This window comes from Magnolia sinica, chromosome 4 (assembly GCF_029962835.1).
Source record: "Magnolia sinica isolate HGM2019 chromosome 4, MsV1, whole genome shotgun sequence".
In the NCBI taxonomy this organism is placed as follows: Eukaryota; Viridiplantae; Streptophyta; class Magnoliopsida; order Magnoliales; family Magnoliaceae; genus Magnolia; species Magnolia sinica.
In genome coordinates this window covers 40,057,969-40,069,157 of record NC_080576.1, presented here as the reverse complement: position 1 = coordinate 40,069,157, position 11,189 = coordinate 40,057,969, and the positions used below count along the sequence as shown (strand labels likewise).

Here is an 11,189-nt window from a genome sequence, read left to right as displayed (position 1 = left end):
CAAAATTGAATTGTAATAATTCAATACAATTCATTTCAATAAAAACCATGATGGCTCTTTAGATCATTTGTAACTCTTATTGTTTCAATTCCAGCTCGAAAAGCATGGAATTCCAATAGGAATTTGATTACTATTACAAATTAAAATGACACCATCCTTCTTTGGTTGTTTCAATTGGAAATAAGTGAATTGCAATTCAAGCCAATGAACAACCAAACAACCCTAAATATCCAATCTAATCTAAATAGAATTTATATTCAAGGCAGGATCTGACAAAATAGGAGAAGAATCCACAAGGAGAAGATTAATGAATGTAATAACATGTATTTACACAATCTGGACCAGTAAAATGGGTAAGACAGAATTCATCTATCCAAGTCATGCACAATATTAGGTGCTGGATGGAGCCATTAAAGCTGTGTTTGGATGTCCAACCAAAATGAATTGTGATAATTCAATACAGACACTATGATGCAAAATGGGTTGGCCCTTAGATCATTTGTAAGGGAGGGGCCACCCCCACTTTGGCTAGTCCCTATGTAAATAGCTGGATTCCAAACTAAATATCCAAATAATAGTAATAATAATAACAATCCTATGGGACAATCGATGACCTCATCACTATAAAATAATAATAATAACAAAAATAACAAAATTGTTGATGTCATTTCTTGAGCTATTTACATATGGCATTACCAAAAGACCTTAAAGTGCAGAGCAAATAACAACATAGAGTAACCCCATTTTGATAAATTCAGGCCATAGTTTCCCCCATAAAAAAGAAGACCAACATCAATCTGCTTTAGATTGGAGCCTTCTTTTATTATTATTATTATTTTTTGTTTTATTTTTGTCAAAAAGAGGCCTGGGTGGCACTGCTCACTTGTCCTCGCTGTACGTCACCCCGTTTTAAACCACATAGAAGAAGCCCCACATTATCACCAGCCTACACAATGGTGGAACCGCAGTAATAATTTCATGATTGGCCATACATATATCAGTACTTCATATCTAGAGAGCTACGAAAAGCTATTTACTTGTCCATGATCCAAAATCTTCTTGAACATCTTTACACCAGTAACATAGTCTTCAGAGGACCACCCTGACAGAAAATAGAAACTCGTGTAAGGGCGTGTTTGGATTCACGGCCCAAATGGTGTTGTACTATGTTATGACGTGTAAAGTACGTTATCCGTTGTTTGATTTCGAATACAAAACGGATGTCCACGAGCGACCCGAGTACGATGCTGAACCGATTTACGGCTACCACACGTAAATCTTGTCAGATTACAGTGCTTCGTGTAGTGCAGTGGTGTGATGGCACTGCACCGCCATTACATAGAAAAAGCAAAGACGTCGTTTTCTCTCCTTCGGACCATTGATAGAGGTTACTCTCTCCCTCACCCTTTCTCCTTATCCTCACAGTCGCTACTAGAGAAGATCATCCTACATCCCAAAGATTAGAGATGTGGAGAAAGCGGTGTGGTCCTATTCATTCTCTGTGAACGTTATGTGGTCGTCTAAGGTTAGCTAGATCGTCGAGTCGTCGTGAAGTTGCCCTTATTCCATCTCGGTTTCGATTACTACAATAATCTTCTCACTGATTCCATCATATCCAGGTATTGCGCATAGGTACTTTTAATATGTGTGGATTTCATGGAATGTGATTGCATTTTTGGGGAAGAGGGGATCCAAACACGCCTTGTGATGGATCTTATCCCTTCCATCTTCCTCCTCCTTATCTCTGTATATTTTGCGATTTACCCAAGTAGTTGTAGTCGCATCTCAAATGGGAGTAGCATGCAGCTTTCCTCTCCCTCTACGATGCGGGCAACCAACGCAATACATCCGAAATTGATTCTCTCCTACTGTACCATTGTGACATTACTGTGTATTTGGAAAAAATCTAGGAGATGGATTCACCTTCAGAAACCTATGACATGACTTGTGCATGTCAATGGGACTGAGAGTTATGATTTGGTTCTGTAGTCAGAACCATATCGGGAATGGCGATATAAGAAAAAAGTTACAACCCAGATGAACAACCATTAACCGATTCTTCTGAAATAGTGTTGGGGTTTCCCCTAAGTCCCAGCTGCTGAAGGACAGTGGAGGTAATATTCCAATCTCAAGTTTACAGAGATTTGTAAAGGATCATCATTGTTCTACATTTTAAAAGTTTCATATGCAGCACAAATGAAAGTATTGTTTGGGATAATTGTATGTTACTGTTAAGAAATTATCGGTGTTTCTTTCAAGTTTGTAATTTTTTTCATATATTTTCAAATGAATCCCCCATCTTTGTAAACATACTCTAGGATCATGTTCGTACTTCCATATTGGACCATGATTTCTACATTAAACAGGTCTAATTTAGCCCTTTCCTACAGTCCAGTCTCGCAAGTGTGCTAACCTTCAAAGTTATCAGTACTTTTCAATTTAACACTATTAACAGGTGCATGGTTTAGTGGTCAGTTTATGTTAATGTTGTTGTAGCTATTAATAATCTACTTTGCTTTTGTATTTAGTATTAGTTATGTTCCTTGCCCGATTACTGTTTCAAATTATGAATATATTATCATCGACTCTATCTTGTGTTATGTTTGAGTAAGAATGATTTTGATGTTCTTCAAGGAAATATATATATGATAAGATAGAAATTGTGTAGAAGTCCTGTAAGAAGCTTCATATAAACTGTGTTTATGCATTGCTGTACATTTCAGATTATGCTATTATTTAGACCTCTAAAAACAGGGTAACTTGAAAAAGTTACAGGTCAGTACCCCATATCACTCATGAGGTCTCATAGTGGTGACTCTAGCCGGGAGGAGTCCTCCAATAGTGATTGGAATGAAACTAAAATAGCACTGCATTAACCGCAATTGTAGCCTTTGCATGTGTTATGAAAGCTGCTAAATATTATCATCGTTATTGTATGAAGTAAAAGTGCCCTAGTTTGTCAATTAGCGTGAATGTTGAGTCGGCTAGATAGAGAAGCTCCATAGGAAGATCAATCAACCATCTGCCTCAACCAGATGTGGGTCCGAACTCGCCACAGCTAAATCTAAGCCTCACATCCCATGTCCCAAAATACCAGATAATCAAAACCCTTAAAACTGATTAGAATATCATATGATTTTTGGGTTAGAAAACTTTTTCAAAATTTTAAAAAATCTTTAAGTTTTCTACCTCTATCGATTTATCGATAGACTGATCGATATAATCTATACGTGTTGTCGATGTCCTCGAAACTCACTTGATATTATCGAATGAAGACATATGTTGTTCAGCAACCGCACATACTTCTGAACGGAATTATTAATATATCGATAGCAGTATCGATATCATCGAAACTTAAATATCGAGTCTATCAAAGTTGACTCGATAAAATTGATAGTAGAGATTTTGTGTCCCTGTTTTTCTAAAGAAAATCATGAAGACCTTCGATATATCGAAGTACTCTTCGATATCCTTAGAATTCAAAAAACCGATGATATTGAAAGACCTTTGATGATATCGATCTTGGACACAGTTTACCAGTAATATTTTTAGGTGGTTTTTATCTTGGATCGAGGGTCACTCGATAGAGTCGATATTGATGATATCAAGGCCGGGTCGATTACATCGAGAATGGACATAGACTATCTAACAAGATTAACTAGAAAATCCTTTTGATTTATCGATGCATTGACACGACTATCGATATCATCGACATTCAAATTCCGTTGATATCGAGTGTACCTCAATCATATCTTTGACCTGAAATATTTCTAAGGCATGTCTCTGTCATTTTCAAATGTCGAGGAATCGATCCTCGTATCGATGAAATCGGAGTTCAAAATCTAATGACATCGACGCGTGTTTTGATTCCCTCGACCAATTGGCGAAATGTTTCAAAAGCGTATGACATCTGAGTTTGTGTCATTGAGCGGCCAGTCGATACAATCGAGAGTATACACTCGATAATATCGACCCTGCTCGATGATATCAAACTCTGTCATAAATGTGACCATTTTATATCCGTTGGAACTTTTTGCTTATATATAGAGAACTTGTCTTTAGTTGTTGGTAGAGAAAGAATATAGTGCTTTTGAGTGTCTAACCTTAGATCATATACCTAAAGCCCTTTCTCTCATGAAAGTTCATCTTCCAATCAACCCTCATCATTGACATTCAATAGAGTGGATTGGGGAATAAACTTTTGCATTCAAGGATCCTCCAGCTACCATCTTAATGGCAAATCATTGAGCTGGGATGCCTTGAATGCATGAATGATTGAAATCACTCTATTTTCCTTATAGGAAAATCTTCAATAGAGTAGGATTCCATTACAACCTTAACCCAACCCGTGGTACATCTTCTGAGTTGCGGTTAAAGAAAGCAGAAGACTCTTCATCAATAAAGGAGGAGATCTTCTACAACGAGCTAAAAGGGACTCATCCGCTTATCTATAAGTTATTAGAGTCCAGAGGACCCTTGTGATCATTCTTTTATAGGATTGGATCTAAGGTGCTTCTCACCCTTTGCAAGTCCTCTAGGAGGCCTCCAGTGGGAGTGTACGTGGTGGGTGCGTTGTGTTGACCCTTGTTCTGTGGAGAGCATAAACAGTTAGGGTCTTGCAGAAGATCCTTAGCTAGTGTGCCTAAAAGTGGGTGCTTGGTGTTAACCCTTGCTCATGAGAGCATAAATGTGAGAGGTTCCTTGTGTGGATCCTTGGCCAGTGTGCCTAAAATCGGGTGCTATGTGTTGACTCTTACTCATGAGAACATAAAATGTTAGCCTAGGTGTAGGTTGTACTGGTTAAAGGTGAACCTGATTTAAAACCTTGGGTTTCAGGTGAACCATGTGAAACCTCCTTAGTAAAATTTGATACACTCAAAGGTTGAGTGTGGTTGCTAGGAGTGGAGTAAACAAGTAGTCGAACCACTATAAAAATGACTGTGTTTGAGATTGCTATTGTCTTCCTTTTGCTTATGTGATTTTCTTAAATGCTTTCATATTTGACTATCTAAGATCACACCTCACACACACGCACAGTCATATCCATCATAAACTAATTTGCATATTGTTCTTCTCTCAAATAGTTTGTGATTGGATCCTTTATCGGGCTTGGAAGCCAGTAAAGTTGCTCTTGAGTAATCCTAATGTATGCTTGTTGTTAGGATTAGAGTGGTAGGTTTTTAAATTGTTATAAAATTATTAAAAAGTCATATTCACCCCCCTCTAGGACATATTGGCATATTCCTATTTTGACTAAAGCGGTTTTTACCATAATTTCATGAAGTCGTTGCCTCGAGATTGTCAAATAAATAGAAATAGATTTATTAATGGAATTACAAAGAAGAGCGATGTAGACTGTCTTGCACAACTAATAATGGGTCGTGATAAGTTCTTTAAGCTATGTTCTTTGTTAAGAGATAGGAATTTACTGTTTGATACAAGGAGATGCAGTTTAGAGGAACGAGTCGTCATGTTCCTGCATACTATTGGCAACAATGTGCGAAACCGTGTTATTAATAATCGGTTTTGACGCTCTAGAGAAACCGTGAGTCGACATTTCAATAGAGTTCTTGATGCTGTAATTGGCCTGTATCCGGAATATGTAAAGTTTCCCGGGTTACATATCCCGAAAGAGATATCTGATAATCCAATGTGAAGCTCATATTTTCAGGTAATACAATCTAAAAATTTTCAAATATGATACAATTAAATTATTATTTACTTTATATAAACCTAAAAGTTAGAGGATTGTTGCTTGTAGGACTACATTGGGGCACTCGATGGCACCCACATACCGGCTTATCTGTCGAAGGAAGCAAGTGCAACCTTTCGAAATCGAAAAGGTTTCTTGTCCTATAATGCAATGGAAGCTTGTACATTCGATATGAAATTCATTTATGTGCTAGCGGATTGGGATGGTTCTGCTTTTGATGCTCGTGTTTTGCAAAATGCATTAACTCGTCGCCCTGATTATTTCCTTGTGCCTTATGGTAAAGAATATATGTTGCCAGTTTCATATAAATATGTAGTATGCGATTTGGCTAGTGCCTAATATTTATATATTGCTTTGTGTAGGAAAATATTATGTTGTTGATGTGGGATATGCCCATTCTCCAGGATTTATGACACCTTATCGAGGTGTTCGATATCATTTGAATGAATTTCGAATAGGGAGGAAGCCAGCTAATAAGAAAGAACTCTTCAACTATCGTCATACCCAACTGCACAATGTAATTGAATGGTGTTTTGATTTTTTAAAATGCCGATTTTCTATACTGCATATAGCACCACAGTTCAAATTTAATACACAAGTTAAAATTGTTATAGCTTGCTATGTTATGCACAACTTCATCCGTGTTAGTGGTGAAGATGGATTTACTGAAATAGTTGAGGATAGTGGATACAGTACTGAGGAAATGTTGTCATCCCCTATAGCCGTTACTAATGTAGAGGAAGAGCGCGTAAGGGAGGAATGGACAAAAAAGAGGGATGATAATGTGGAGAGGATGTGGAATGACAGCCTTCCTCAGACGTGACAACGACATTAATTTTTTTTTCAATCACCGTTTTATGCTGTTTGTGTAACAATAGTATTGTAAACTTGGATAATTTGGTCTTGGGATGTTTGGTATTGGGATGTTTGTTTCATTTTACTTTTAGACTCTTTACATGGATTTCATGATATGCCAGCACTTATGTTGTATTATATTTCAGGTCGCACTATTTTAATCTTTATGGATTTGTCTAAACCTGTAATTTATGTCTTAAATTGGATCATGAGATTCTATTTCCATTGAATGTTACTGCAGCGTAGGTTACATCTATTTCCTACAAAGCTTGTACAAGGTGGGGAAAGATAAGAATGAGACTGTCGAGTCCTCTAAATGTATAACCTCTCCCAAGAAGACTGTGGCATCACCGAGCACTATTTTTGGTACCCCAACTAGGAAAAGCTCGACAGCACTATAGAAAGCTCCGTCCCCCATGTCTCCGAATGCCCGCACTCGAAGGACTAGAGAAAGTAAGAAATCAAAGCACATTCAGTGAAGCGATCCAATGGATAATGCATTAGTGGAGCAAGTTAATTTGGGTCAAAAAATTGATATTGGTTTTAAGCCCGAAGCCTATAAGGCAACCATCACTGAAATATTCAATAGATGTGCGGTAGAGTTAGAGAATAAACATATTTCTAACCATCTCCGCACATTAAAGAGATTTTATTGGGCAGTGAAGGACAAGCTTAATGCCAATGGCTTTGGGTGGGATGCTGACCTAAAAATGGCCGTTGCTACAGATGATGTCTGAGAGGGCTACATTATGGTAAGTAACATGAGCATCTCACTCAACAGCAATGCCCCTTTAATATACTATTGTGAGGTTTTATTCTATGTATATCAGTTGATATATTTTCAACCTTGCTAATATACTGATATGGTTTTGCAGTCTTGCCCATACGCTGAGAGAGTGCGTAGCAAACACATCGACAGATACAATGATTTGGCATATACGTTTGGTAATGATTATGCTCACGGCTCATTTGCCAGTACAGTGTACTCATCTTTTCTTTTCGGGAGACGTCGCGGAAGAGATGAACTCGATTCTGATGATAATGAAACTAAAACTTTCGCGTATCTTCAGATGATGAGGATTACCATGTAAGTGGTGCGCCATTTCATCTCTATGAGGAATCACAATAGTGGTCAAAGATGGTTAACAAAGGGCCTATGGAGACCTTGCTTGGGTTTAGAAATAGTCAAAGCACTGCTACTGGCATGACCCGAGGATGAAGGGGTAAGCCAAGTGATCACATTGGTGATAAGATGGGCGAAATGGCTGAAGCTGTTAAGACCTTTACCATTATAATGGCGTAGGGCAAAACTATAACCCGACTACAGAAGTTGTTGGACATACTAGAGGAAGTAGATGGCCTCAGCCATGAGGATCAGGTCCGTGCTGCACGGTTGATGCAGGAAGATATTGTCAGTGCAGGTTTTTCATCAAAATGGGGCATGCGAGGAGGAAGGAGTGGGTCCAGAAGCTCCTTAACCGCAATCCCCTCATCTGAAACAGTTCTGCTTGGTTGCATTTGGAATTTTAAACAACTAAACTCTTTTTTTATTCTGTTTGTGTATATTTTGAAGTGGATTGGGATGGATATTTTGGGTGCTCAATGAGCAGACAACACTCTGCTCTATCGACTTGCTGCAAACTTTTTTAACTGATGGTCGCACCATCTTTAATATATCTTGCTCGATAATCTATTTTTTCGCTTATCTAACTAAAAGTGGGCTTTTTATGAAGCTCATAAGTGCAGGTACGACAGTGTATCTGCCTCTAAATGCATCCATAGTCGATTGTTGCAATGTCTAGACTATTGTGGTTATTTGATTGGTCTGAGATGTTCTGGTTGTTTGAATCCAGGCTGCTATGTTTGTTTTTAAGTCTAGCTCTCTGATGATATATGATGCTTGTCTGTTCTGTTTTCTAAATGATAACAAATACCTCTCTTGATTATTGAACTTGTATGAAGCTTATATCCGTAAACAGGGTACGTATAAATCTTGTCACAGTAGCAAAATATTAGATTCCATTATTACATGGAATTGAATGTTAATTTATCAGTGAGTGGGAATTGAGGAGGTGAGACTACGAATGTATAACTATCATGGAGAATTTCCATTTTTGCTTCTCTGAATTATCATCGAATCTTGTAATTTTTCATACATTTTTTATGTTCTGAATTGTTTTAAAAAGCTACGGTCAGTTCACAACACAACATGAATGTCTGACTATGTTTTTTGTTTATTTTCAGAAAAATATGAGGAAATATTATGTGGTCTTTGTGGGAAGAGTTTTAGGCCTTTATGACAGGTGAGAGGATGCAAAGGCATAGGTTGATCGATACCCAAGATGTAGACATCAGTCGTACAAATCGTACGATGAGGCCGCAAAGCTTGACTTAACTTTTAGGTATGTTATAGGCTTGTTAATTCTGAAAAGAAGAACCATCAGTGGAATGTTTGTCCCAATGTTTTGTAACTCATATCAGTTATCAAATTTTCAAATGTTGTTGTTTTTTCTTTTAATTACTATAGGCCATAAGGCATAAATACCGTTCTGAGAGACCTTCCAGGAGATTCGACTCTGAAGCTCCACGTGCTCATGGTTTGATTATAGTTGAAGAAAAGTTTGATGGGTTGCAAGTCTCCGATGCTGCCGTGTTGGACGTGAAAAGAGAGTACGATTCTTCTGCTAATGTTTCTGCTATATTGAAAGTTGTAATAGGGGTGTTGCTTATATATGTAGTAGTCAGCTGGATTGTTTCAAATCTCATCTCATAGGGGAGGGTCAAAACGTCACGCCAGCCGATGGAAGCTTGAAATTATGCATGGAGATGTCTATCCCTGCTTCTGTGATCTTCCTTAATATGTTTAAAACTTATATTTTGTCTGATTTGTATGGCTGAATTGAAGTTAAATAGGATCATCTTAAATTTAGTTATGTTTACATTACATAATGTCCTTGTTTGCATAGGTATGGATACATCTCATATTTAAGAACAATATGAACCCGCCAGTGTGTGGGTCCCACCAGGATCATCTTATTTCGATCATACTTGCGTTTTTGGACCAAATCATTATATGGACCATCCTCCACCATTGAGATGGTTATAAATCACAAGTGGACCATGCCACATGAGTTCAACGGTGATTGGATATCCACCGTTGAAAACCTCCTGAGGCCTATTATAATATTAAATCAAACAATCCAATCCATTCATTGGTTTACGTAAGGCCTAGACTTTGCGTATGAATAAAGATCAGCTTGATCCGCTGGTTGTATGGTCCCCCACGTAATATCATGTGGGTCCCATATAGGGAGTGGACGTTATTTTGAGCAAGTCGGTTTTGATATATAGCACTCCATAATTACACATGTCCAGTCCAACTTTCACTCTCTTCCCAAACATGGACACTGAATTCCACAACTTATACATATAAGAAATTAGTCCAAACCAAACAGTGTGGTTGTTCATGACCTTCTAAACGTGCACTGTGCTACAGTGTCTGGAATACCGTGTCCGTACAGGTTTACGGTGCAAAACAATACTATACGTGAATCCAAACACGCCCTAAGGTGCAAGAAAATCAGCAGACCTGCTTCAAAATGGTGAAATAATTTTAGAAATGGAATTTTGGCCCAAACCTGCATTAAACCTAAAATCTCTACATCTTCTCCAACTTTAATAGTCCCTTGTTCAACACGGCCTGTGACAACGTCCCTGTAAAAATTGAAAAGCAAACCATCAAAAACTGAAGTGGCAACTACCCATTAAGCCTCTTGGTTCGAGCCAAATTCTTGAATAGCTAGATATGCTAGCAGATGCTGGTATCCATGTATAGGAATGCTTAGAGACATAGCAAAGAAATTACGTGATTACAATAATCCATGATCTCAAATGACGAAGCCTCATCCCAATTAACTAGGGTTGGCTACATGAATCCTGTTCCACCATTCCACTCAATCAAGGGCCACCCATAGTCTCAAACGACATGATTTTGAATTGATAGACACATCATCCGCAGAACTGTTACAATGAAATAATTTTACATGGAGAGCCTTCAGATAACTTTCTACAGTGTTTTACAACAACAATATGGCAGTTATCTTGTAACTTTCAATGACATGTCTATTTGTAGGGCACAATTTAACTAAGTTTAGCTTTCACCACCATCTACATCTGCCACACATGTGACATACATATATAGCCATCACGATCATTCAAAAAAATAAAAATTAAAAATTGAAAGATCCAGATCATTCAAATTGGAGGTCCCAAGGATGTAGAATACCGGAACACTTAATACAGATGGAGTTCCTAACTGATGGGAAATACGTGGGAAATAGTAATTATTACAATTTCACTGCGTTTGAAAATTCATGTTAATTTGTGCATGTGAAATTGGTTCGAAAGATGTAATTTTAATATTTGAACCGCAAGGTAATGCGAATGATATATCCATTCCGTTAGCCTGTTTTATTAAAATATTTTCGAGCATGAGACAAAAAACGAAGCGGATCCAACACTCAAGAGGCCTACGCCAAAAGAAACAGTGGCCCTACAAAGTTTTTAACGGTAATTATTTGATTTCCTTTTTTGTATGACGTGATTTAATTGAGTATTGGAT

The 11,189-nt window shown here is 37.7% G+C and overlaps 1 long non-coding RNA gene across 2 annotated transcripts; it reads right to left on the bottom strand.

Annotated features, from left to right (window-relative positions):
- Positions 1 to 647: 647 nt before the first annotated feature.
- LOC131244468 (uncharacterized) lies at positions 648 to 10,727 on the bottom strand. 2 transcript variants are annotated; one of them, XR_009170309.1, is made up of 3 exons: positions 10,207 to 10,727; positions 1,038 to 1,102; positions 648 to 946 (listed from the first exon to the last, which is right to left on the bottom strand). It is a non-coding gene; the product is annotated as an uncharacterized LOC131244468 (long non-coding RNA). The 2 variants fall into 2 exon arrangements; XR_009170308.1 differs by lacking the exon at positions 1,038 to 1,102.
- Between the last annotated feature and the right edge of the window lie 462 nt (positions 10,728 to 11,189).